The sequence below is a fragment of the Oryctolagus cuniculus genome, chromosome 6, assembly GCF_051225735.1.
Source record: "Oryctolagus cuniculus isolate XC-2025 breed Fujian yellow rabbit chromosome 6, ASM5122573v1, whole genome shotgun sequence".
NCBI lineage: Eukaryota > Metazoa > Chordata > Mammalia > Lagomorpha > Leporidae > Oryctolagus > Oryctolagus cuniculus.
In genome coordinates, this window is record NC_142872.1 from 123263616 (window position 1) to 123289938 (window position 26323).

At 37.5% G+C, this 26323-nt stretch overlaps 1 protein-coding gene across 4 annotated transcripts in view; it reads left to right on the forward strand.

Moving 5' to 3' along the window:
* Window positions 1-26323, forward strand: part of CPQ (carboxypeptidase Q) — a 601598-nt gene that overhangs the window by 479685 nt on the left and 95590 nt on the right. The gene's annotated exons all lie outside the window — the stretch shown is intronic.

The following is a 26323-nucleotide window of genomic DNA, read 5'->3' on the forward strand; positions in this document are numbered from 1 at the left end:
GTGGATTTTTGTGTAAGGTGTAAGTTGAGGTCTTGCCTCATGCTTCTGCACGTGGAGATCCAGTTCCCCAGCATCATCTGTTGAAGAGACTGTCCTTGCTCCAGGGATTTATTTTAGCTCCTTTGTCAAAGCTAAGTTGTGTGTAGATAAATGGATTGATTTCTGGATTTCTATTCTGTTCCATGAGTCCACATGTCTATATTTTTTGGCAGTAGCAGGTTGTTTTGATTATAACTGCCCTGTAGAATGTCTTGAAATCTGGTATTGGGATGCCTCCAACTTTGCTTTTGTTGTATAGAATTGCTTTAACTATTCGGGGTCTGTTGTGTTTCCATATGTATTTCAGAATAGTTTGATTATATCTGTGAAGAATGTCCATGGTATTTTGATTGGGTTTGGAGAAGGACAGATACATCCTAGTACAGGAAGCTCATAGAACCCCTACTAAACATGACCAAAAGAGATCCTCACCATGAAACGTTGTAATCAAACTCACCACAGTGAAACATAAAGAAAAGATTCTATAATGTGCAAGAGAGTAATGTCAGATTGCTCTCAGAGGATCTCCAATTTGACTCATAGCAGACTTCTCATCAGAAACCTTACAGGCTAGGAAGGAATGGTGAGATAAAGCCCAGGTACTAAGAGAGAAAAACGTCCAGCCCAGAATATTATATCATACAAAGCTCTCATTTGTGAATGAGGGTGAAATGAAGACCTTTCATAGCAAACAGAAATTGAAAGAATTTGTCACCACTCATCCAGCCCTGCAAAAGATGCTTAAATATGTGCTACACACAGAAACACAGTCATCAATATGAAAGAAGGTGAAGAAAGCAAACCTTACAGCAAAAGATCACAGGAAGTTCAAAGCATATATTAGAAAATATCTTTGGGGAATGGCAGGGCAAAGTTACTACTTATTAATAGTCACACTGAACGTTAATGGCTTCAGCTGTCCAGTTAAAAGACACAGATTGGCTGACTGGCTTAAGGAACAAAACCCATCTATTTGCTGCTTACAAGAAACACATCTTTCCAACAAAGATGCATACAGACTGAAAGTGAAAGGCTGGGAAAAGATATACCATGCCAACAGAAATGAAAAAAGAGTGGGCGTAGCCATCTTAATATCGGACGAAATAAACTTTACCGCAAAAACTGTTAAGAGAGACAAAGAGGGGCATTATATAATGATTAAGGGGTCAAATCAACAGGAAGATATAATGATTATCAAAGTATATGCACCTAATTACAGGGCACAGGTTTATTTAAAAGATATGTTAAGAAACTGAAAGGGAGACTTAGACTCCAATACAGTAGTACTGGGGGACTTCAATACTCCACTCTCAGAAATAGACAGATCAACCAGACAGAAGATCAACAAGGAGACAGTAGATTTAAATGACACTATAGTCCAAATGGATCTAACAGATATCTACAGAACTTTTCATCCTGCACTTAAAGAATTTACATTCTTCTCAGCAGTACATGGAACCTACTCTAGGATTGACCACATACTAGGCCATATAGCAAGTCTCAGCAAATTCAAAAGAATTAGAATCATACGATGCAGCTTCTCAGACCATAGGGGAATGAAGTTGGAAATTAGCAACTCAGGAATCCCTAGAGCATGTGCAAACACATGGAGATTGAACAACATGCTTCTGAATGAACACTGGGTCATAGAAGAAATCAAAAGAGAAATCAAAAACTTTCTGAAAGTAAATGAGGATAACAGCACAACATACCAAAACTCATGGGATACAGCAAAAGCAGTGTTAAGAGGAAAGTTTATAGCAATAGGTGCCTACATCAAGTTCCTGTTTTGATAAGTTGTATCATCATCTTCATTCATTTCCAGAAATTTTTTAATTTCTCTTTTAATTTATTTTATGATCCACTGTTCATCTAGGAGTATGTTGTTCAGTCTCCATGTGTTTGTATATGTCCTAGAGATTCTTGAGTTGTTGATTTCCAGCTTTATTACATGTGGTCAGGGTAGAGGCATGGTATGACTTTTATATTTTTTGAATTTGCTGAGATTTGCTCTGTGTTTTCTATCCCAGAGAAAATAACATGCACTGATGAGAAGTATGTGTATTCTGAAACTATGGGGTGGAAAGTTCTGTATATATCTGGTTAAGTCCATTTGGTCTATAGTATCAATTAACTCTATTGTTTCTTTGCTGATTTTCTGTTTTTTGGTTTTTGGTGTTTTTTTTTTTTTTTTTTGATCTGACCATTGCTGAAAGTGGGGTGTTGAAGTCCTCATTAGTATTGTATTGGAGTCTATGTTTACCTTTAGATCCATTAACATTTCTTTTAAATAGATGGGTGCCCTGTAATTGGATGCATATATGTTTATTATAGTCACAACTTCCTTTTGAATTGATCCCTTAATCATTACATAGTGCCCTTCTATGTCTCTTTTAACAGTTTTTGTGATATAGTCTATTTTGTCTGATACTAAAATGGATATTCTTGTTCTTTTTTGGTTTATGTAAGCATGGAATATCTTTTTCCGTCTTTTCACTTTTAGTCTGTGTGTATCTTTGTTGGTGAGATGTGTTTCTTGTAGGCAGCAATAGATGGATACTGTTTTTTAATTCATTCTGCCTGTCTGTACCTTTTTATGGGAAAGTTGAGGCCATTTATATTCAAGGTTATCATTAATAAGTAGTGAATTGGCCCCCCATTTTCCAATAAATGTTCCTATTATTTACTTTGGATATCCTTTGTACTTTTACTGGGAGATTTCTGCCTTCACAATCTTTGATAGAGATGACTATGTTTCTATGTTTCTGTGTTTCTGTGTGTAGCAGATCCTTAAGCATCTTTTGTAAGACTGGACAAGTGGTGACAAATTCTTTCAGATTCTGTTTGTTATGGAAGGTCTTTATTTCATCTTCATTCATAAATGAGAGTTTTGCAGGTTACAGTATTCTGAATTGACAGTATTTTTATCTTAAGACTTGGACTATATCTTGGCATTCTCTTCTATCCTGTAGGGTTTTAAATGAAAAGTCAGCTGTGAGTCTAATTGGAGATGCTCTGAAAGTAATCTGGAATTTCTTCAGACACATTTTAGAGTCTTTTCTTCATGTTTTACTATAGAAAGTTTGACTACAATGTGTCATGGTGAATATCTTTTCTTATAGGTCTATTAGGCATTCTATGTGCTTTCTGTACTTATACATCCTTTTGTTTCTCCAAATTGAGGAAGTTTTCTGTAATTATTTCACTAAAAGTCTTCTAATCCATTCTCTCTTTCATGCCTTCAGGTACTCTTAAGACTCATATGTTTGGTTATTTGATGGTATCCCATAAATCTCAACACTGTTTTTAATTGATATCCTCTTCCTCCTCTTTCTTCTTGTTCTGTTTTTTTGTTGTTGTTGTTGTTGTTGTTGTTGTTATTTTCGTTTTATTTTGTTTTGTTTTTGTCTTTTTTCTGACTGACATATTTCTAAAGATTTCTCTTCTAGCTTGGATATTCCTTCTTCTGACTCACTAAGTCTGTTGTTGAGGCTTTCCAGATATCCAGTGTGTTGAATTACTCATTTCTAATATTTCAGAACAATTTCTCTTCAGTCTTTCTATCTCTTGGCAACATTTTTCATCCATGTCATGTATGGATTTCTTAAACTTGTAAATTTGCTTTTTATTGTCTTTGACTAATCTTATGATCATTCTTTTGAATTCCTTTTTAAGCATTTCATCAGTCTCTTGGTCTTTGCATTCTAATATTAAAGTATTGTTGTGTTCCTTTGGGGTAGTCATATTGTCTTCCTTGTTTAAGCTTCTCATATTTCTACATTTGTAAGCATTTTTGGAACTACTTTTTGGGATTCTCCTCTGGTGGCTTTTATCTTTGAAATATGCCTCTGTGGCTTAATGTAGTATCTTTTCCTTCATTGGATATACAGAGGTATGAGCTAAGTTGGGCCAAGGAGCTCCTGTCCGTGCTCTAGAGTGGTGCAAGGGTCCAGGGTGACAACCAAGTGGACATTGTATATCTGTTCTATTGACAGCAGGGAGCAGAGTATGATCACATCAGCTGGTGTGATCACTGCCTCATCCTCTCTCTACCGTAATTCTCAATGCCTAGGGCAAGCCCACATTGGCTACATACCACACCATACAATTGCATGATCCCGCCAAAGGATCTCTGCAGAACTGTGTGAGCACAGAACCCTCTTTAATGACATACCCCAAGCATTTGGGAATTCTGAGCCTCTGGAGCAGACACAATGATTTCTCAGAGACCCAGCTATACCCCACACCTTATCATGCAGTTACAAAATCCCCACAGTCATAATACCCAGTGCACCCACAAAAACAAGGAGCCTTCTCTGTCCACAGATTGATGGCATTACTCTTCATCCATGTTGTTGCTTTAACAGTAGTTTGTCCCTTCCTATTGCTGGGTAGTTTTTTGTTATATGAACACATCATAATTTCTTCATCCTTCCTCCTGGACAAAGGGTGTGTGAGACTTCTGTTGATAGGCTTTAAGGCTCTTTGCATTTTAAGCTATTGTAAGTAGAGCTTCTTTGAACTTTTTAGACAAATCCTTTCATGGATTATACATTTATTTTCTTTTCTAGAATGATACTTGTTGGGTCATATGTTGGGTCATGTTTACCTATGTTGGAAACTGCTGCAGAGATGGGAAGTTGTGCCATTTACATTCCCACCAGCAGGATGGGAGTCCTAGTTGCTCCTCATCCTTCCCAGTATATGGCAGTTAGTCTGTATTTTTGGCCATCTTGTCAGTGTTACATTTTTCTGTTTTTCAAGGTACGACTCTGATGAATTATAAGACAAGTTCTGCCTCCATCTCTAGTGGTCACCATCCTTTGTCCTCCTCTGAATCCTTTCCTGGGACACTTTCATTCTGGTGTTTTGCTTTAGTGCATAAGGGAGACCACAGGCCCTCCTAGTGTAGCTGAGGTAGGAGTGACTGTTCAATTAGAAGGAATGCTTGGCAAGAGCAGGACACAGAAATGCCACCCTGCAAATGACCACGATTGATTAAAGCACAGAGTGGGGCTCTGGGAACTTAACTGGAGCCCAAATGGGGTAGATGATCTCAGAGGGCACAAGGAGGGAAACTTGTCTTCTGCTTGAAAAGAGGTAATTTTAGAGGGGGAGAGGGGAGGCTTAAGGCAATACCTATCATTATTTCTTGATAAAATTATTTTTAGAAATAATTAGCTCCTTGATTGATTGAATTCAGAATGCATTCACTTAGAAGGAAATGTCACCACACAAAGACACATCTTATTGTGCTCTAGTGAAAAAGAGTTTGCTTAAAGGATTAGAATTTTGAGTTAAAAATATCACAGATTATTTTATTGAATTTTTAAATCATTGTATAAAATGAGGGTTGTCCAGATGCCATTTCCCTAATCTGCTTTTCATGGGAACAATGTGACATTCTTCCCTTCTCTTGGAAAGAGAGCAGGATGTCATTTTGCTGAAATCTACAAAGGAGAAGAAAAAATCCTAGATTAGTTTCAACTGTATTTCTGGCATTTTTTTTTCATCTTCTTCCATTTTAAGCAAAAATATGATTTGGCATAATTATAATGAGTAAGGTAATCTGGCCTTGAGAAAGCCTCATTACACAAGGTAATCAAATAAAATAGATTGATACGTTCTACTGTGGCATGAAAAATATTTTAACCTTTTTCTGATTTATTGCACAAACTTCTGGCAATTGAATTAGCAGGATAATGAACACTGCTGTGTTCTGATAGTCATTAATAAGGGCAAGGTTTTAAATAGGCTTTATTAAATGAGGGATGGGATGTATGATCATTCTATATACATCAGTTTATCTGAATTCCAGCTCACTCTAAAGCAGAAGAAGTTAAAATGAGTATGTATAATATTTTCTCTGAATGTCCTGTGTTGGTTGCCATGTTGAGAAACAAAATTCCCAATTTACTGATATAAATATACAAAAACATTACCTTATTTTAGTAGTAAAGTTCTTGACAACTTTTCACCCCACATTAAATTTCATGTCTCACTATAAAATAAAGGAATATGATGGTATTAATACTATGATACCTACTACCAATACTTTCAAAAGTTCATGGGAGATGGGCATTTAGCCTAGTGGTTAGGACACTTATGTTCCACATAAAAGTACCTGGGTTTGTGTCCCAACTCTGGTTCCTTAAACCTACCTTCCTGGTAATGCAAACCCTTGGTGGGAGCAGTGATAGCTCAAGTATTTGAGTTCCTGCCAACCGCACAGGAAAATTAGATTATGTTCTCTGCTCCTGCCTCTGGCCCCAGCCTGGTCCCATCATTGTGGGCATCTGGGGAGTGAACCAGTACATGGGAGCTTGCTCTCCCTCTGCCTCTTAAATTTAAAAATGTTTAAACACATGGGAAAAAGTGGAACTAAATGTAAGTTTATTTTGATGCCAGAAGTTTTTGAAATTCTTTCATGGTTTTTCCATTATACACACTTGCCATGAATTTTTGAGAATTTCTTGTATATTAGAAATACTATGAGACTTCTTCATGTCGTCTGGGCAAATGGGTTTCTTTGCCATTTTTGTTTTGCTAACCCTCTTGTTTCTATAATATGCTAATGCAGCTAAGGTGACACTGCTAGAATGAGACAGCATTGCACTCATGTTCACCTATGATTATAAAAATATAGAGCTGATGTGTTCATTCAGCATAACTGTGTCTGGTCTGCATCTCCAGCGAAGTCTTCCTATACCTTTATGTCCCGTGCAATATAGACATAGTAATCAGAGGTTATGATCACAATCATTACTGCTGGGCTTTTATGAACCCTATATTTTTCTTTCAGTACCTAGAAGTTTGTGTTAATCTGTAAGGCATATCACAAAATTGGTTTAAATTTCACTTATCTCAGTGTTTTCTTGGTGTGGATCCCTTGTAGTTCCAATATTCACATGATTTATACAGCACACCCAGGAACTCTTAAGGAAATTATTAGAATTTGTAGATTTTATTTTTAAAAAGAAAGAAATGTCTTCTGCATTTGTTTGCTTTTTCCTGTTAGTTCAATGACTATGGGAACTCTGGATCTTATGTATGTTTGGTAATTATATATAGATATATGTTAGCTGGGCAGAGCTATTCAGATATTTCCTTTGATGGTAGGAGACCCACATTCCACCTGTGAATGAACATGAGTACACTTCTACTCATCTCTTTCCTTTAATATGTTTTTTGTAAGGGATCCCATTGGCTTTTATGGCTATTTTCTGTATACAAGAAATGTTTCCTATAAAAAGATAATCTGTGACAAATAGAGTAGAATTTTTCCAATTTCCTAGATGACAAAACATTGCCTCCCATCTTGTGGTAATATTCATCACATAGTGTCTTATAATTTGGAGATGAAAGGCAAGTTTGGCTTGAGTGTTGGTTTTAGCCCAGTGCTCAGAAACACATCCTGACTTACCTGCCATAATTACCAACCTAAAGAGTGCAATTACCTTATAAAACTCATTCTGAAAACAAGGGACCGTAACTGAGATTAATTGTGAATTATAGTGATTGGTTTCTTATCTCATTTATACTCATTTTGTAGCTAGTCCATTTTTCAGCTTACCAAAGGTTTCCTACTACACACAAATATTTTCTGCCTCAGTACCTTCCTATTCCTAAGCAAGTCATGATCTGGCCCTGAAGGACCCATAGCATATCTAGGGCATGAGCATTCTAAGGAAATCATAGTATATAAGAATACATACACAATTTGAACTGCAGTGTCATTCCTTGGGCTCACAAATGACCTGTATAGATCAGAGCCTTGGAGAATAAATTATCCTGTTACGTCTTGAGCCTTAGTAAGTTACAGGGTCAGCAAACCACTTTTGAGTTACCAGCACTTTTTTAATTTGCCTGCAGCTGTCTTCTACCTCTGCCTTCTGAACCAGCCTTTGACAAAAATGTTTTGCAATATACAGATAGAAAATATTTTGGCCTGCAAGCCGTATGTTTTCTCTACTCAACTCTGCCAGTATACTGCAGTCATAGACAATACTAGACAGATGAGTAGAACTATGTTCCAGTAATACTTTATTAAAAAAAAAAACAGATTTAATACTTTGCTGACCCTTATTCTAAATTTTATTGGGCATAAGTTTAGAAAACTTTCTTCTGAAGCCTTTTCTTATTTTTTTAGATTTATTTTATTTATTTGAAATACAGAGTTACAAAGAGAGGTAGAAAGAGACAAAGGTCTTCCATCTTCACTCCCCAAAATGGCTGCAATGGCTGGAGCTGCGCCAATCCGAAGCCAGGAGCCAGGAGCTTCTTCCGGGTCTCCCATGTAGGTGCAAGGGCCCAAGGACTTGGGCCATCTTCTGATATCCCAGGCCATGGCAGAGAGCTGGATCGGAAGAGGAGCAGCTAGGACTAGAACTGGCGCCCATATGGGATGCCAGCACTTCAAGCCAGGGCATTAACCTGCTGTGTCACAGTGCTGGCCCCCAAATCATAGTTTTGTGTTAAAGAGATTTGTGGTGCTTGGTTAGAATAAAGCATTTAAAGATTGTGTCTCAGTGACCTAATCATATGACTGTTTGCAAATTCAACACTCATGAGGTTGCAGTGGTTCCTCTGAGGTGTCGGGCCATCAAAACAAACCATCACAAGGTCAATCTAGGGTCTCTTAGGTATAATCCAGTGACCCATACTACAGACATAGTTATTTGATCAGAGGAAAGGGTCACATATTTCTCCCACATTTCTTAAAGGAAGAACAGAACCCTTTATCAAGATGGCTAAAGGTAACAATATTTGCAAATATATTTCACAGGGTCTATTTTTAAATGTTTAGACATATAAAAGGATCTTTGAAAGAATTGGGTGTTTTAGTACCTCTTGTCAACTTTCCTACTGACCCCTAGCAATTGTCATTCACTATTTAACCACATCCTAGTTTTATCCATATACTTCCCTACAGTATTTTTTTTAACCTGGATTATTGTCCAGGAGAGACTCTATGCAAGAGCTTCAAAGAATATTAGATCTTTTTTTAAATTTATTTATTTACTTGAAAGGCAGAGTTAACAGAGAGACAGAGGGAGAGATAGAAATCTTCCATCCACTAGTTCAGACCCCCAATGGCCATAACAGCCAGGGCTATGCCAGGCTGAAGCCAGGATCCAGGAGCTTCTTCTGGGTCTCCCACATGGGTATAGGGGCCCAAGCACTGTGCCATCTTCCACTGCTTTCCTAGGCACATTAGCAGGCAGCTGGATCAAAAGCGGAGCAGCTGGGACTCTGTAGGGTGCTGGTGTTGCAGGTGGCACCAACTATGCCACTATGCCACAATGCCAGGCCCCCAATATTGTATATTTTGAGAATAGCTGTTATGGAAGTTTATCCTCTATTTCTGGATACATTAGTGTTTTTATAATTCTACTACTCTAACACATATACCCGAAAGAATGGTCCCTCCCGCATGCTTAGTGGTGTGAGTGGGCAGAGTAAAGTGCCAGGTCTGCCTGCAAGGTCAGTCCTGAGTGGTGAGTTCATCCTGTCCTCCGAGAAGCAGGGTCCCGAAGTCAATGGGCAGTACTGAAGCCACATCACCATAAGGGTGCGATATCTGGCAGGGAACTGAGTAGCAGAATTGTGAAACACAATTGTGATTTACCCATCACATCACATCTATTGTTTCTGCTGATTCACTTATTGGTATAAAAAACACAAAGGTGTAATTTCTTTTCCTAACCAGAAGATTAGCACTTTTGCTCCTTATTTTCTTTCAGAAGAGGTCCCACCTGTTTGAACTTATCAGATTCTTGTCCTGCATTTACAACTACTCATTCTAGAAGCTAAGGTTGCCCCTAGCAACTAGCAGTTTGTCTAAACTGCTGGAGTTCCAGAGTTCTCTTAAAGGAGAGTTCCTCAAAATCAATTTCTAAGGAGCTTTTATACCCCACACAGCCAGACATACATAAACAACAATACAAATTTAGAGAGCTTAACAAGGCCTTTCAACAAAGGTTTAAAGTGGTTTCATAACATGAGTTATTTTGAGATTAAGTAGAGTTTCTGTTCTGAGTTAAAAACAGGAATGTAATTTGCTTTTATGGATTCCTATAGTTTCATTTAGTAAAACTCCCCGAATGATATGCAGGACTCCTGAAACCAGAAGCAAGGCTGTGGTAAATACTTGTAAACAAGTCCCAGGCAACTCTCCAGGTGTTAGCTGAGGGCTGAGAGAATGCAGAGCCTGCCTCTATCTCTCCCTCACCACCTTGGCTACTTTATTTTTTTCTTCTTCACCAAGAAAATGTTATACCCTGCAGAGCCAAATGGAAGGCAATCAAGCTGTTTTGTCATTTGAATTAGGAAAGGTCAAAGGGAAGAACACATAATTGTAGACAAGAGGGAAATGTGCTTTGTAAAAAATTGTCCATTTTTTCTATGTAAGGCAAAGTAACTTGTTCTTTTCATTAAATCGGAAAATCCAATACTAGAAATATTTTAGATGGACCTATAGAGAAATATATTTAAATGGGCTTATAGAGAGAAATGAAACCATTAAAAATTTTGAAATCTCTTCCCCAAATACACATCAAGATCTTACTGCTTACAACATCTCATTGTAATCTCTTAAATCTTTGTGATCGTAGAGTATATTTTCACAGACATCATCTAATTGATAAATGTAATGATTCTGGAAGCTGCCAGCCATGCATTATTTTTCTTATTCTACCCATGAAGAAACAGAGACTCAAAGAACCAAGAGCGTACCCAGTGGGCTACAGAGACTGAACTGGAGCCTAGCGTTCCTGTCTCCAGATTTTAGCCATAATGGCCTCTATGATCATGCATGTTTCTGTCACCTATCCTGAACAGAGGTATACAATTTGTTATAGGCAGAAGGATATAAACACCAATATATTGAGGAATACTGGATAATCAGGAATACACGAATAGGTAAATGGAGAAGTAACTTCAAGGTGGTTAAATTAAAACACATATAGCACAGGATAAATCTCATATGCTTTGAGAATAAAAAGCCAGGGTTGGCACTATGAAATAGTGATTAAAGGTACTGCCTATAGTGCCGGCATGCCATCTGAGTGCCATTTCAAGTTTTGGCTGCTCCACTTCCAATCTAGCTCTCTGCTAATGCACCTGGAAAAGCACCAGAAGATGGCCCAAATCCTTTGCCCCTGCACCCATGTGAGAGATCCAGAAGAAGCTCCTGGACCCTGGCTTCGCCCTAGCATAGCCCTAGCTGTTGTGGCCATCTGGGGAGTGAACCAGCAAATGGAAAACCTCTCTCTCTCTCTCTCTCTCTCTCTTTCTCTGTCTGCCTTTGACTCTCCCTCTCTGTAACTTTGACTTTCAAATAAATAAATAAACCTTTTAAAAAATAAAAAGTCAATAAATATTGTATAACCATGCAGACAATACTTTTCCCTAGGAATTATCAATGTTTCTATTAGTACCTTTTCTGGAGAGTATAAAAATAAATATAAGGAGTTATTCATGATATTAACTTTCCAAATCCTGCTACAACAATACTGTAGTAGCAGTAGTAATAATAATAATAATTCAATTTTTAAAGATTTATTTATTTGTTTGAAAGAGTTACACAGAGAGAGGAGATGCAGAGAGGCAGAGAGAGAGAGAGAGAGAGAGAGAGAGAGAGAAAGAGGTCTTCCATCCGCAAGTTTACTCCCCAGTTGGCTGCAATGGCCAGAGCTGTGCAGAAGCCAGGAGCTAAGAGCTTCTTCCAGGTCTTCCATGTGGGTGCAGGGGCCCAAGGCTTGGGCCATCTTCTACTGCTTTCCCAGACCATAGCCAGAGAGCTGGATTGGAAATGGAGCAACCGGGAATCGAACTGGCGCCTATATGGGATGGCACACTGCAGGCAGCAGCTTTACCTGCTACGCCACAGTGCCGGCCCAATAATTCAATTTTAAGTATAATTTTTCTTTAGATGAGACATTTTCTAAGTAAATTTAGTCAAACAATAGGTAAAAATTTTAAAATACAAATCTTTAAATTACGTGAAACTTTCTCATAGAAATAAATTTCAAATCTCATTATTTAAAATAATATCTTTAGGTCAGAGGACACCCAGAATTCTACCAAAGGACATTTCCCACTGCCTTGATCTTAAAAGACAAAAACAAAACCAACAAACAAACTAAAAAGCCACACAGAACCCTAAGCCTTGAGAGATGGAAATAACATGTGCATATGTCTGTTTGTATCCTTTTTATATTTGTAGAACTAAGAAACTATACCTAGGAAAATATTCAAGACCCTCCAAAAATTGAGTACAGCTTTCTTCTTCAAGGTAACTGTGCCTAATATACCAAATGCAGGGATACGTAAGGATGGATCTCTAGGGGCCTGCTGTATTTTAAAAGATTTCTTAGTACAAAGATTTCACTTGGGCCCATATTTTCAGACAATGAGCCACTTAGTGAAGTTTTAATTTAAGAAAGCAACGTAGAAAACTAGGAGAACAATTATAAAAGAAGTAGCTGTCAGTCTCCACAGGATTAATGTCCCTTAATCCCACCTGCCTGAGGAGTTCTATGTGAACACAAACTGGGGCCAGGGGCATGAACGATGAATTGCAAATGAGAAATTTAAACATTATTTGTAAGCCAAAAGCATAAATGATTTAACACTTGCTCTGGCTTTCTGTTTTTGCTTTTAAGAAAGTGGACTCTGTTATTTCCTTGGCTAGGAGATAGAATAAGCTGTAACCTCTAACATATTCTTTTCTTCATAATTGAAAGCTCGGTTTCTCAGTACTTCCTCTGGCCAACTGTTTTCTGAATGTGTTGGAAAATTGCAGCTGCCAAAATGGATTGGTGTTTGATCTTCTTCAGTGGAAAGTGTCCATCATCAAGAGCTGCTCCCTTGACTCCTTCAGCCTGCCAACATCTAATTCAACAGTAGAGTGGGAGATGAGAATGAAAGACAAACCCAGGAGCATAACGAAGTGTTGACGCCTTATAGCACTAAGCCTATTGGCTTCCAAAGAAGTTGGCAGAAAGGCCTTGACCACCCATGTGATTTTTATCTTCTCATCTTTTAAGTAATTACCTTAATATGGCACACTGTAGTGATAGCTGCCATGGCAAGGCTCTATTTAATTATCTTTGTGTGAATCACCTAGATAAGAATGGTGCAAATGAATATGGAAAAAATCCCCTAGTACACAAAGCTCCTCTGTCAATTCTTGAAAATGGTAGTTAATGCCTAATTAGACTGACAATTCTGTTGTACAGAAATGTTAAGAATGCAAATATAATTTCTTAGCTAATTATTTCATTATATAGAAGTGATGTGTACAGTAATAACATTGTGTTCAGAAGAGCTAGCAATTGTGGACTTTAATATTGAGATCTTCAGCTGGAATGAAGTGCATTTTTCTTGTGACTATAAATGAAAAATGCCTTCTATATTGATGTGTATCATTTGCCTCCCACTTTAGCTGATCTTTTTTGTGAAAATAGGATAGTGCAATTCCTGTAAAATATACTGACTAGAAAACCTAATGGACGTGAGGGAGGGTGAGAGGGAGGCTAGAGCTACCAGCAGCTGCAACAGTACAACCTGTACCCCTCTCCTTAAACGTGGTTCAGACAGTTGACTCACGATGAGTGGTGAAAGAAACTCCCTTTTAATTTTGAAAAACACAACTGCTGACACATGGACAGCTAGAACAACAGAATGTCGAATATTGCATTTTCTGATTTAAGCAAACAATGTAGTGAAGCCTGAGGGAGGAGAGACACAGTGAAATTGCTTAGAAAGTATTCACTTCTCTTTTTGATTTAGGGAATATAAGTTCTAAGGAGAGCAATTAGGGTTATGAAGATTTTCAAGAAAATAAAACTATATTAAGTGAAGTTTTAAAAAGGGCCAGTTGCATGTAATATCAAACACTTTTTTATTTCGAATCTATGTCTGAAATATCTTCAATTCAGAGTCACATGGTTGTTCTGCATACCTTCTTGTCATTAGCATAGAAGCCTCAGTATCAGGCTGTGAGTCCACCTTGTGTAACCTGTGCTCCTTGTTTTGAAAAGTGCTAAAGATGGACATTTAGGATTGATAGCATGATCATGAGGCATATTGAATATAATGTTATTTCTTCAGTTTAGGTAAGTTTTCCACCTTAATTTTAGTGTTTTTAAATGTCATTTAAATTCTTCAGAAATTCTACAGTAGGTTTTGACAGATTGTTCAGTAACTTAAGTGAAGGCCTCCATAATATATAGGTGTTGACACCAGTCTCTGCTAACCTTGAACAGTCTTGGATCTATTCTGAAGATTTGCTGACTTTTACCACTTTTAGTTGTTTTGTCTCACATATGAAAATCAATCTTCTGTGTGCATCAAAACTTTATGAAGAATTTTAATAAATAATTAGGGACTAGAATTTTAAATTTAATGATCCATGGGGATACCAGGGCAAATAACTTAAGTGAGGTGTAAAATGAATTATGCGAGGCCCTTTCTATATAATCAAGTTTGCATCTGAACAAGCATGACAACTAATTTATGGCACAATTTGTTTCTTTGCCTTGTATTTGGCAAGTTTCTTATGGAATGCATTAAGAGCAAGATACAGTCCAATTTGCAAAACGTTAAAATAGGAGAACATGTGATTCTTATAATCAATGTTTTCTGTTGAATTTTATAGTGATAAAAATAAGAATTAAAAAATCCAAAATATAGTTGTTAAACAGACTTTTGGTTTTAGAGTTGCCTGATGTAGTCTAGTGTCTATCCATTGTCCTGCCATAATTATTGATAGCAACCACTTTCACTCTCAAAGTGCCCTGGCTCGGAGGTTAATTTAAATGATTAGTCTACTGATTAGTCTCTGTTACTGGTAAGAATAGCTTGGCATATGATATACCTGTGAATACATATAATAAATCCATGCAACCCTCGGAACAATCCTATTAAGTAAGTCTTTCCATTGTTGAAGAGAACACCAAGCTCAGTGATATTACATGGTGGCCAGGGTCATTTAGCTACTATGTTACAGAACAGGAGTCCAATCCAGATGTCCAGAGCAAACTAACTCTAGTGAGTTTATTAACAGTAATAATATTAGGAATCAATATCATCATCATCATCACATTATCTTACTAATAAAGTTACCATTTGCCCAAAAACATTCTTAACCATTGCTTGGGCCATGACCACTTAGGCAATTTTGTGAAACCTGTGGACCTCTTCTCAATATTTTTTGACTGTGAAAAATAAAATACATATTATTACAAGGACATAAAATACATATTATTAAAAGGACAGTTCACACATTGTTCTAAACTAACTTTGGGAAATAGTTATATATGTGGTTTTTTAAATATATTAGATAATAAACTGAAGTATTATTTTTAAAGATTCATTAATTTATTTGAAGTCAGAGTTACACAGAGAGAGGAAAGGCAGAGAGAGAGAGAGAGAGAGATCTTCTATCTACCAGTTCACTCTCCAATTGGATGCAATAGCAAGACTGTGCCAATCCGAAGCCAAGAACCAGGAGCTTCTTCTGGGTCTCCCACGTGGGTGCCAGGGCCCAAGGACTTGGGCCATCTTCTACTGCTTTCCCAGGCCGTAGCAGAGAGCTGGATTGGAAGTGGAGCAGCCGGGACTAGAACTGGTGCCCATGTGGAATGCCAGCACTGCAGGCAGTGGCTTTACCCTGTTACACTACAGCACCTACCCCAACCTGAAGTACTATTTAATTATCATTATAATTTCCAAATAGTGAGGAGCATAAAGATTATTTTAAGATTCTTAGAATAAGTCTAACACGATAGGAAAATGTTGGTGATTTCCATTGGTAATGAAGCTAAACATTCTGCTAATACTGCTGTGGTTTTTAGCTTAGAGTCATAATTGAAGATTCTAAATTTCAGCTAGAGGTTAGTGAAAATGAAAATGTAGTTTTTCCTACTCAAGTTCACAGAAACTTTCTAAGTCTAGAAGTGGGAGTTGTCATGTACACCATAATCTGACAGCCTCTTCAGTATTGTTACCTTATAGCCTGCACATTCTTCAGATAGCCAAAGAGAAATTGGGGGAGAGGTTTGTTGCAAGTTTGTTTTTATTTAACTTGCTTGAGCATTTCTCGTGTTCAGTCTCCCGTAAGTGGTCCTCAGGTGGCTTCCTAGAATGATCGTTATTTCCAACATATTTGATGCTATTTCCTACCATAGCTATTTTCCCCTTCTATCTTTGGTGATTACTGCTGCTAGTTATTACTATTCTCAGATGAGGGAAACTGTTTTTCTTCACCTCCCTTAGCTTATTGCAGGTAGCTATTTAGTTTTTTTTCCCTGTAATAGCTATAATTCCTTAGCCTCGTTTTATCTAAACTATGCCTATTAAATTATCTTAACTCTTCTCAAAGCTAAATTGCCTCATCTGTTTATTATTTTCCCTCATTTTGCCTGAATACGTTAGAACTTAAAATGTATGTGAAGCAATTGTTAGAGCTCTAAGTAGTCCTAGAATGCATTTATTAGTTTCTGTAATTGAGTCTTACTGACTACACCATGCATTATTAGCCTCATGTTGCACTAACTTTAGCAAAAAAAAATTTAAGATTTTTTTAAATATGGATATCTAGAGAGATATATAATATCTTAATATCTTAAATATGCTATTTGAAAGTCAACTTGGAAGTCAGTTATGGTTACCCACCCCTTCTCCTCCTATCAGTGGCATCTATTATTACATTCTGGCAAGAGGGTGACAGAGGGACTACTGAGGAAGTATTCATCCCTGTCTTCCCCTAAGGAGGACATTGCTTTTGCTACACAGACTTCAAAATAAGAATATCTTCTTATTATGTAGAAGGAACCTTAGAAGTTTCACTTGTGTTTTGATAAACTTATGGCCATTTAAAAAAAAAATCACTCACTCTATATGGCCTTCTGGGGAATATTTATTTTGGTATTTATTAATGAATGTTATAAAAACTTGTATATGTTTAAGAGCTTTATAAAAGGTACACTAAAGATTAAGCTTTCACCGTTAGGAACTAAACTCTGCTTTCTTGAGAAAATTTGAAAAAGACAAAAATAGCTTCTGAAAAATTGATGTTAAATGATCACCAACACTGCGTCATTGTCTCACCATCAACAACCAAAATGGCATTTAATTGTGTGCCTATTGGAGTTTACCTTTATAAATATTCACACAAGATTGAACATATGTATACATATTCATTCATTCATTCAGCACAAGTTTATTAACAGTCTTATAAATGGTAAACACTGATTTAAGCTCGGCCCTCCTCTTACTTCCATTCTAGTAGATCAAGATTGATCATACATTGGATTAAAAAAGTAAGTTATGTGAAGATAACTACTAAAGAGAAAAATAATATGGGAAGCATAGGTGGGGTATGTGAGAAGGTGACTGATTTTTGATTGAGAACACAAGGAAGATTTAATAGAGGTGATAGTATTTGAGGAAACACCACCAGAAGTCTTAGGGGTTACTGAAGCTGTGGAAAGAGAGAATGTATCATAAGGCCTTTTCCATGAAACAATAACAGAAAACTTCCCTAGTATGGAGAGAGAAAGGGATATTCATGTACAGGAAACACATAGAACTCCTAATAGACATGACCACAAATGATCTTCACCATGACACATTACAGTCAAGCTTTAAACAGTAAAATATAAAGATTCTATAATATGTACAACATAAATGCCAGATTACCTTCAGAGGATCTCCAATTAGACTGATAACTGTTTCTTTTCAGAAACCCTGCAGGTTAGGAGAGACTGGAGAGACATAGTCCAAATCTTAAGAGAAAAATGCTGTGAGTCCAGAATACTATATCCTGCAAAGCTCTCATTTATAAATGAAGGTGAAATAAAGACCTTTCCAAACGAACAGAAATTGAAAGAATTTCTCACCATGTGTCCAGCCTTGCAAATATTAAGGACATGCTATGCACATGGAGAAAAATAGTCATTATGAGTGAATGTGAAGGCAGAAAATCTAGTAAAAGTACAAAGGAATTCCAACACAAACAATAGGAAAAATGATAGTACCAATTCATTATTTATCAATAATAACCTTGAAAGTAAATTGCCTAAATTCTCCAATTAAAATATATGGACAAGGGCCAGCGCTGCGGCTCACTAGGCTAATCCTCCACCTTGCGGTGCCGGCACACCGGGTTCTAGTCCCGGTCGGGCGCTGGATTCTGTCCCGGTTGCCCCTCTTCCAGGCCAGCTCTCTGCTGTGGCCAGGGAGTTCAGTGGAGGATGGCCCAAGTACTTGGGTCCTGCACCCCATGGGAGACCAGGATAAGTACCTGGCTCCTGCCATTGGATCAGCATGGTGTGCCGGCCACAGCGCGCCGGCCGCAGCGGCCGTTGGAGGGTGAACCAACGGCAAAGGAAGACCTTTCTCTCTGTCTCTCTCTCTCACTGTCTACTCTGCCTGTCAAAAAAAATATATATGGATAGGTTGAATGGATTAAAAAGCATGACTCATCTATTTGCTTGCTGCCTGCAAAAAAAATCAACATTGAAACATTGATACACACAAACTGAAAGTGAAAGGATGGAAAAAGATGTACCATGATTAACAGGAAGCAAAAATAAACAGGAGTGGCCATCCTAATAGCAGACAAAATAGACTTTAACACAAAAACTGTTAAAAGAGACAAAGAAGGACATTATGTAATGATCAAGGGATCAATACAACAAGAAGATGTGACTATAATAAATGTGTATATACCCAATCAATACCAGAGCACCAGGCTACTTAAAACAAATGTTCATGGATCTAGGAGAGACATGACTCAAATACAATAATAATAGGTGACTTCAAAACCCCATTTTCTCAATGAGCACATGAATTTAGATAAAATATTCAACAAAGACACAACAGAACTAATCTATACTATGGACCATATAGGCCAAATTGATATCTACAGAATATGTTCCCACAATTGAAAAATACGCATTGATACAAATTGATATCTACAGAATATGTTTCCACAATTGAAAAATACACATCAGTACCTGGAACTTTCTCTAAGATAGACCATACACTAAGCCATAAAGTAAGTCTCAACAACTTAAAAAAAAACTGAAATCATACCATGTATCTTTTCTAACCACAATGGGGTGAACCTGGAAATTAACAAGTTAAGAAACTCTAGAAAACATACAAGTAGATGAAGACTAAACAACACATTCCTGAATGAACAGTGAGTCATAAAGGAAATCAAAAAAATTTTCCAGGAAAAAAATGAAGACAACACAACATATCATATCTTATGAGATACAGCAAAAAGAAGTGCTAAGATGGAATTTTATAGCAATTGCTGCTTACATCAAGAAATTGGAAAGACATCAAATAAATTATCTAATAATCCATCTCAAGGATCTAGATGAGCAAGAACAAACGAGACCCAAAACTAATAGGAAAAGAAAAAGAATTAAAATAGAAAATAAACAAAATTGAAATAAAAATATGTAAACCATCTGTGAAATGATGAGCCTTTTATTAAAAAAAATTAAACTGATACCCCAATAGCTAAACTAACCAAAAAGGGGGGAGGAGAAAATGCAAATTAATAAAATCAGAGATGAATAAAGAAATTATACAAAGGATACACAGAAATAAAAAGAATCATCAGGGATTACTACAAACAGCTACATGCCAACAAATTTGAAATTCTAGAAGAAATGTATAGATTTCAGAACATATTCAATCTACCAAAATTGAGTCATGAAGACATAAAAAACCTAAACAGACCAATAACCAAGACAGAGATTGGATCAGTAATAAAGTCCCTCCAAATAAAGAAAAGCCCAGTACCAGATGGCTTCACTGCTAACATCTACAAAAATTTTATAGAGGAACTAATTCCAATTATTTTCAAAATATTCAAAACAATTGAAAGGGAGAGAATCCTTCCAAATTCCTTTTATGAGGCCAGCATCACCTTAATTCCTAAACCAGAAAAAGATCCAACAGACAAAGAGAACTATAGACCAATATCCCTGATGAACATAGACACAAAAATCCTCAAGAAAATACTAGCTAATCAAATCCAACAACACATCAGAAAGATCATTCACCTGGACCAAATGGGGTTATCCCAGGTATGCAAGGATGATTCAACATGTGTAAATCAATGATTGTGATACATTATACTAACAAATTAAAGAACAAAAACCATATGGTTATCTCAGTGGATACAGAGAAAGCATTTGATGAAATACAACATTTTTTCATGATAAAAACCTTAAGCAAATTGGGTAGAGAAGGAACATTTCTCAGCACTATCTAGGCAGTTTATGGCAACCCCACAGCCAGCACCCTATTGAATGGGGAAAAGTTGGAAGTGTTTCAACTTAGATCTAGAATAAAATAAGGTTGCCCACTCTCAGTATTACTATTCAATATATTTATGGAAGTTTTAGCCAGAGCCATTAGGAAAGAAAAAGAAATCAGTGGGATACAAATTTGAAATCAGGAAGTCAAATTATCATTGTATGCAAATGACATGATTTTCTTTCTAAAGAAACTGAAAGACTCTACTAGGAGGCTATTGAAACTCATAATAGAATTTGGTAAAGTTGCCGTGTATAAAATCAACACACAAAAATTAATAGCCTTTATATACACAGACAGTGCCATGGATGAGAAAAAACCTGTAATATCAGTGGCATTCAAAAGAGCTACAAAAAATTTAAATAACTTGGAATAAATTTAATAAATGATGTGAAAATTTTCCACAATGAAAATTATAAAACATTAAAGAAAGAAATGTGGGGGCGGGGGGGCTCTGTGGTGCAGCCAGTTAACCTCCTCTTGTAGCACTAGAATCCCATATGGGTACCAATTCGAGTCTCAGCTGCTCCAGCTACAATCCAGTTCCCTGCTAATGCACCTGGGAAAGCAATGCAATATGGCCCACGTACTTGTACCCCTGCTTCTACATGGAAGACCTGGATGAAGCTCCTGGCTCCTCAGATACCCTGGATATGGCATTCTGCTTTCCCCAAAAGCAAAGTAAATACAGTGGTATTTCCTATACGATATAAATGAAATACTTCTTTTAACCAATACTCATGTCATATGTTTAGCCTTCTTGAGCTCTGTCATTACCATGGTGACATTTATAGCAGAATCATGTGTTTCAGTAAGCTTAAGAGCTAACCCTGGACATTAACTAGCCTAGAAAGAAAGTTCTCTGAGATCTAGAGTGCTTCAAAGACATTGTAAAAATTGGGTGGCCTGAGAGCACAGATCTGTCTCTCAACAGAATGCCTCTGTACACAACCTGAATGATAGGGCTTCAGGGGATCTCCAGAAGATACTCACTCTGTTCCCCTCTTCAGGCACAATGGTATGGAACCACGATAGTTGTCTGTAATTTTAGTACTAATGTAACTGGCCCAGGACTGCCCTTTTTCCCCAGGCTACAGCCAGTTTAGCTGTCAAATAAAAATAACTTATGGCACCCCACCTTGTCATCATCCCTTTCCTGACCCTCCTTTGGGTATACTCAAGGCCATTCAAAACTGAATGCTGCTCACTGTCAGAAATAAAAGCCTGAACTTCAGGGTAGACCTGTCCAGACAGGAAAGTCATTTTGGGGTTTCTGTTTTTTGTTTTTTTACTTTGTACCTCAGGAGAAACAGGTCCATCTATAATCCAATCATGACAGTTGTTTGAGCTGAAGCTCTGTGAAGAACCATGACCCTTACCCCCAGAAACTGGGATTCCACCCTCACTGGCACAGCTGCAAAATATGATTGCAGCAACTTAGTATACCCATCATAAGATGATTTGCTCCTGAGAGCTTATTTTGAACCTACACCTGACCAAACAACATCACCACCATCATCTGTAAAATAGTAACATTTTTCTGGGGCACAAAAGTGGTACTGAGGTTTGGCCCTATGTCACTGTGGAGTGTACTTCCTTGAATACTGAATTGAGGAGGCTACATGAATAATTAAAATAATTAGGAATGTCTTTTTTCATAATTTTGGAATGTGTATGTCACTCTAGGCCAAAACCAATGACATATTCATGAGTTTATTTTCCCGTGGTATGCTCATAGGTTATTTTTTCTGGGTCTTGAGAAAATAAGAGCTTTTAAACAAAGAAACCAAACTTAGGAGAATACATGTTATTGAACTTGGATCCATGTTTCTGGGATTTTCAAAAAGTAAAGAACACAAACATTATCCGTGTGTTTACATTAACAAGCAAACATTTTAGAACATGCAATATGTATTTTAAATACTTCCCTTCTTTTAAATCTTACGTTGTACTCAAAGAATGCTAATGGTTACCAAATTGTTTTTTGGCAGAGTAGCCTGACCCTTTAAAAACAGGGTAAAATAAAGAGAAGTGTTGTAAGATGTGACTGTAACAAAAGACATAGTTATGAATCCTTAACACTGAGCAGATATTAACTGATCTGAAATCCTAACTAGGAGGTTACCTAAGAGCATTCCTCTACACCACATTGTGCCCATTATCTGGCAATGGATGACAGGCAGTCCCTTGGCCCTTAGTAAAGGGGTGTTTCTTTATTAAGAAAACAAACTGGGGGTTTCACAAAAAATGGGGCTGCTGAGCCTCCTCTTCTATTCATATTTGCCTCAGCTTGTCTCTGTGCTGTTATCTCAGCCACAAAACACTGAGTCTCTAGAAGCAGGTTTCTTCCCATACACAGTAAACAAGAGGATGTGTATCTCATTCCAATTGCTAAAATGGGTTGAATAAAAGGAGCACAGCTCAGCGCCCTGTCAATAGCTACAATCAGCATTTCAAATCCACGTTGAGTGTGTCCCCAACAACTCATGACAAACTAAAGTACAGGATGCTTGTGACAACACATCCCTTAGGAGGAGCAGCAGTTCTAATAGCCCAGGGCCCTGGCTGTTCTTTCCAGTTTCTTTGTGCAGAAACATTTTGTTTGCCCAACTCATTCACCATGTGCTAGCAATTAGATAATGACTCCGTAAATGTGGAGTAAGGCAGTGTCATGGACGGTGGGTGGTTTGTTTCCTTAGCTCTTTATTGAAAACATATGGAGATGTTTGTATATAAATAGAAAGCAATAGAATGCTGCCGTCACATTAGCAGCAGCTAATACTATTCTATGTGAATGGAAATGCAACATTTCTCCACCTATGCCAGCATTCTGATTTACTGATATCCACACATTCTGTTTCATTTGGCTTGAAAAGATGGTTTATTATTTTAGGTGTTTTATTCCTATTTGGTAGGAAATTGGAGGGTTTTTTTGTATTTTTTTCATTCCTCTCTGCTTAATTAAATTGCTTTGTTAATGAAGACCATTAATTCTGTACAAGAAGAACTTCTGTTATGATCATGAAAAAAAATTTAATCCCTACATCGGTTGAATGACAGTCTCCCTCTTTCAGAATTAAACATTAAAACTTGTGACCAGATGGTTGGGAATGACCCTTAAGAGATAGGCAGTAGGTAGAGGGGCTGAATGTCCACACTGGTAGAGGCAGACCTGTTGGTTTGAATTCTGGCTGCACACTAGGTAACATTGGGAAAGTTATATAGCCTGACTAAACCTAAGTTGCTTCATCTGTGAAAAGAGAAACACTCATATAATACTTCTTATCTCATAGAACAACTGTGAAAATTGAAGGGAATGAGCATTTGAGTAAAAAAAGCATTTCACAATTATGCCTGGATTGTTGGAAGCACTACAAAAATGCTTCCTATCTTCATTATAATCAGGAAACATTGTGGTGTATATTGGCATCCTTGACCATCTGAACAATATTGATGTTTAGTGATAACAATAGTAATGGAAATTATGTTGCTGTTTATCAAGCACTAATTGTGTGTTAGGCTTTACAATGCACTCTTTCTTTCAACTCCAATAAGCTAAGCCCCATGGTCATACCCATTTCATGAAGAAACTGAGAGGCTACAGGGACTGTCCACAAAGTCACACAGCTAAAAATTGGTTTGGAGGAGGATCAAACCCAGTGTGGGTAATTCTGAAGCCAATATTCTTTATCTCCCTGTTAAAATGGGTGCCATATTTATGTGCCTTTGAAAGTTTTTTTTTTTTTTTCAAATTATTCACTGTGTTCCTATCAATATCCTATGACAGTGCACATTGACATTCACAAACTGCAGACTCCCCAGTCCCTGTTCACTTTGGTCCACAAAAGTCTTTTCTTTAAAGGTGTCTAGTGCTCCATAAGCACAGGCTCATGAGCACAAAGCTCATTCAGACTTTGGAAACAGCATCATCCCAACCAGTGGAGGAAGCAGGGGCCAAGGTTAAATGCCTTGGGGACAGAGGGAGAGGTCAGTCACCCACCTCAGTAGCCTAGTATGTCAGTAGCTTAGTCAGGAATAAAACAGGGGTCCAGGGTTGTGTCCATCTAACCAAGAAATGCAATACTGTTGTATCTGACAGCCAAACTGCTAACTAGCTCCCCTTTTAACCAAAATAATACATAATTAAGAGCATTTTGCCTGATGTTCTTGTTGCAAGGATGGATTCTGTGGTATGGGAAACCTCACATCCAAGATTTCCCAATTCTGTTTTCATTTGCAAGATCAATTGCAATTTTTTTCTGTTTTTTGTAGGGGAGAGGAAGAGTTCAGGGTTGCGGGGTGGGTGGTATAGCAAGGCATACAGTAAAGAGAAAGACTGCCAAATCACATGTCTACTTGCTGACCTGGCATCCATGATCTTGTTAGATGAGCACTGAATGGAAGACATGAAAGCAGACATCTTGCATGTTACTAACTCTAATCATGCTACATAATGCAGTAGCCACAGCTGAAAGCTGGGGTGGCCCTTTATTATGAATGTCTTGAGTCTTTGACTGAAAATCATCACAAAGACAGAAATCCCTTAGAAGCAAGAGTGGAAATGAGAGCAGACTTCTGCTGTTTTAACTTTCTCATCATTAATAACACCACCACAACGTGGTGGTGTCCTGGGGCCCTGGGTTCTGACCTTTAAATGCTGCCAACATCCTTCCTTAGAACCCTCACTGCCCTTGCCTTTGTAATCGCAGTATGCTTCTTCCTGCACCACAAGGAGTTAGGAAATCCTTGTAAAAGGAAATCTGCTTTAGAAAAAAAATTACTTATGTAAGCTTCAAGTTGTTATGTAAGTGAAAATCCATTTTAATGTAAAACAAGTGTTACTTACCACTCAGTCCCATACTGGCAATGGCAATGTGGACTTCTGGAAAGCACAGAATTTCAGAGCCAGCTCTACCATTTGCCAAATATGTGATACTGAGCGAATCAGTTGACCACTCTGATTCTCCAGTCTCCCTGTAAAACATCAACCGTAAACCTGCTTTGTCTATTTTATGGGTTGTCAAAGAAGACCAAAGGATATTGCAATTGTGAAAGCTCTCTGGAAGTACTGTACAAATGTTATTATTGATTTTTACTAGGTGAATAATGAGGAATGAGTTGTAGAGCTGACCAAGGAGAGCTTGGGAATAACTCAACTTGAAGAAAGGCATGGCTCCAGGGAAACAGATGATCTGGCTAGCTTGAAGGGCCTTAAACCTGCAAGTCTTATAACTGGGTAGTAATTTATCTGTGCAACCTGTCAACAGCCTGTTATTTTCTAAACTCTTGGGTTAACAATACCAGCTACATGAAATCACTGTGTACTATTTTACCAGACTTTATTTAGAAAGGGTTTACAAACTAGTGGCCTGGCAGAGTTGCCTGGGATTAGGGGGCTGTGGTTTTACACTAGGGAGAGCAGTGTTTCATGTCTTGGTCTATTACCACCTTCCCTGGGGATTCAGCAGATGGAGTAGCAACAAAATCAGAAACCCAAGACAAACCTGCCAGTTTGATGTCTTTAAGCTTTGGCAGAATTCACAATTAAAATAAGATACAATGTTTGTTTAGAAGGAAAAGGTGCAAAGAAGTAAATCCACAGAGCATATCCCCTTTTGTTTGAGCTGACTAACACAATTTGGAGATCCCTGCCATTCTGAAGGAGTTGTATACTAGCACCCAGTGAACACATAAGAAAACCAGTTGAAAGAGTATTATTGTTAGTAGAAATGCTTAAGCAACTTTAATAAGAAGCTTTATATTCCCCCTTCATTATAGATTTTAAATGCTTATAAGTCAACTCTGATTTTGGCAAATCCTAACATGAGTAAATGTGCATCTCAGACTTGTTAGGTAATACACAGACCAGACTCAAAACCAGGCAGAGCAACATGTGTCCTGACAACAACTTATGAGGAGACAGGTATTTGGCCTTGGG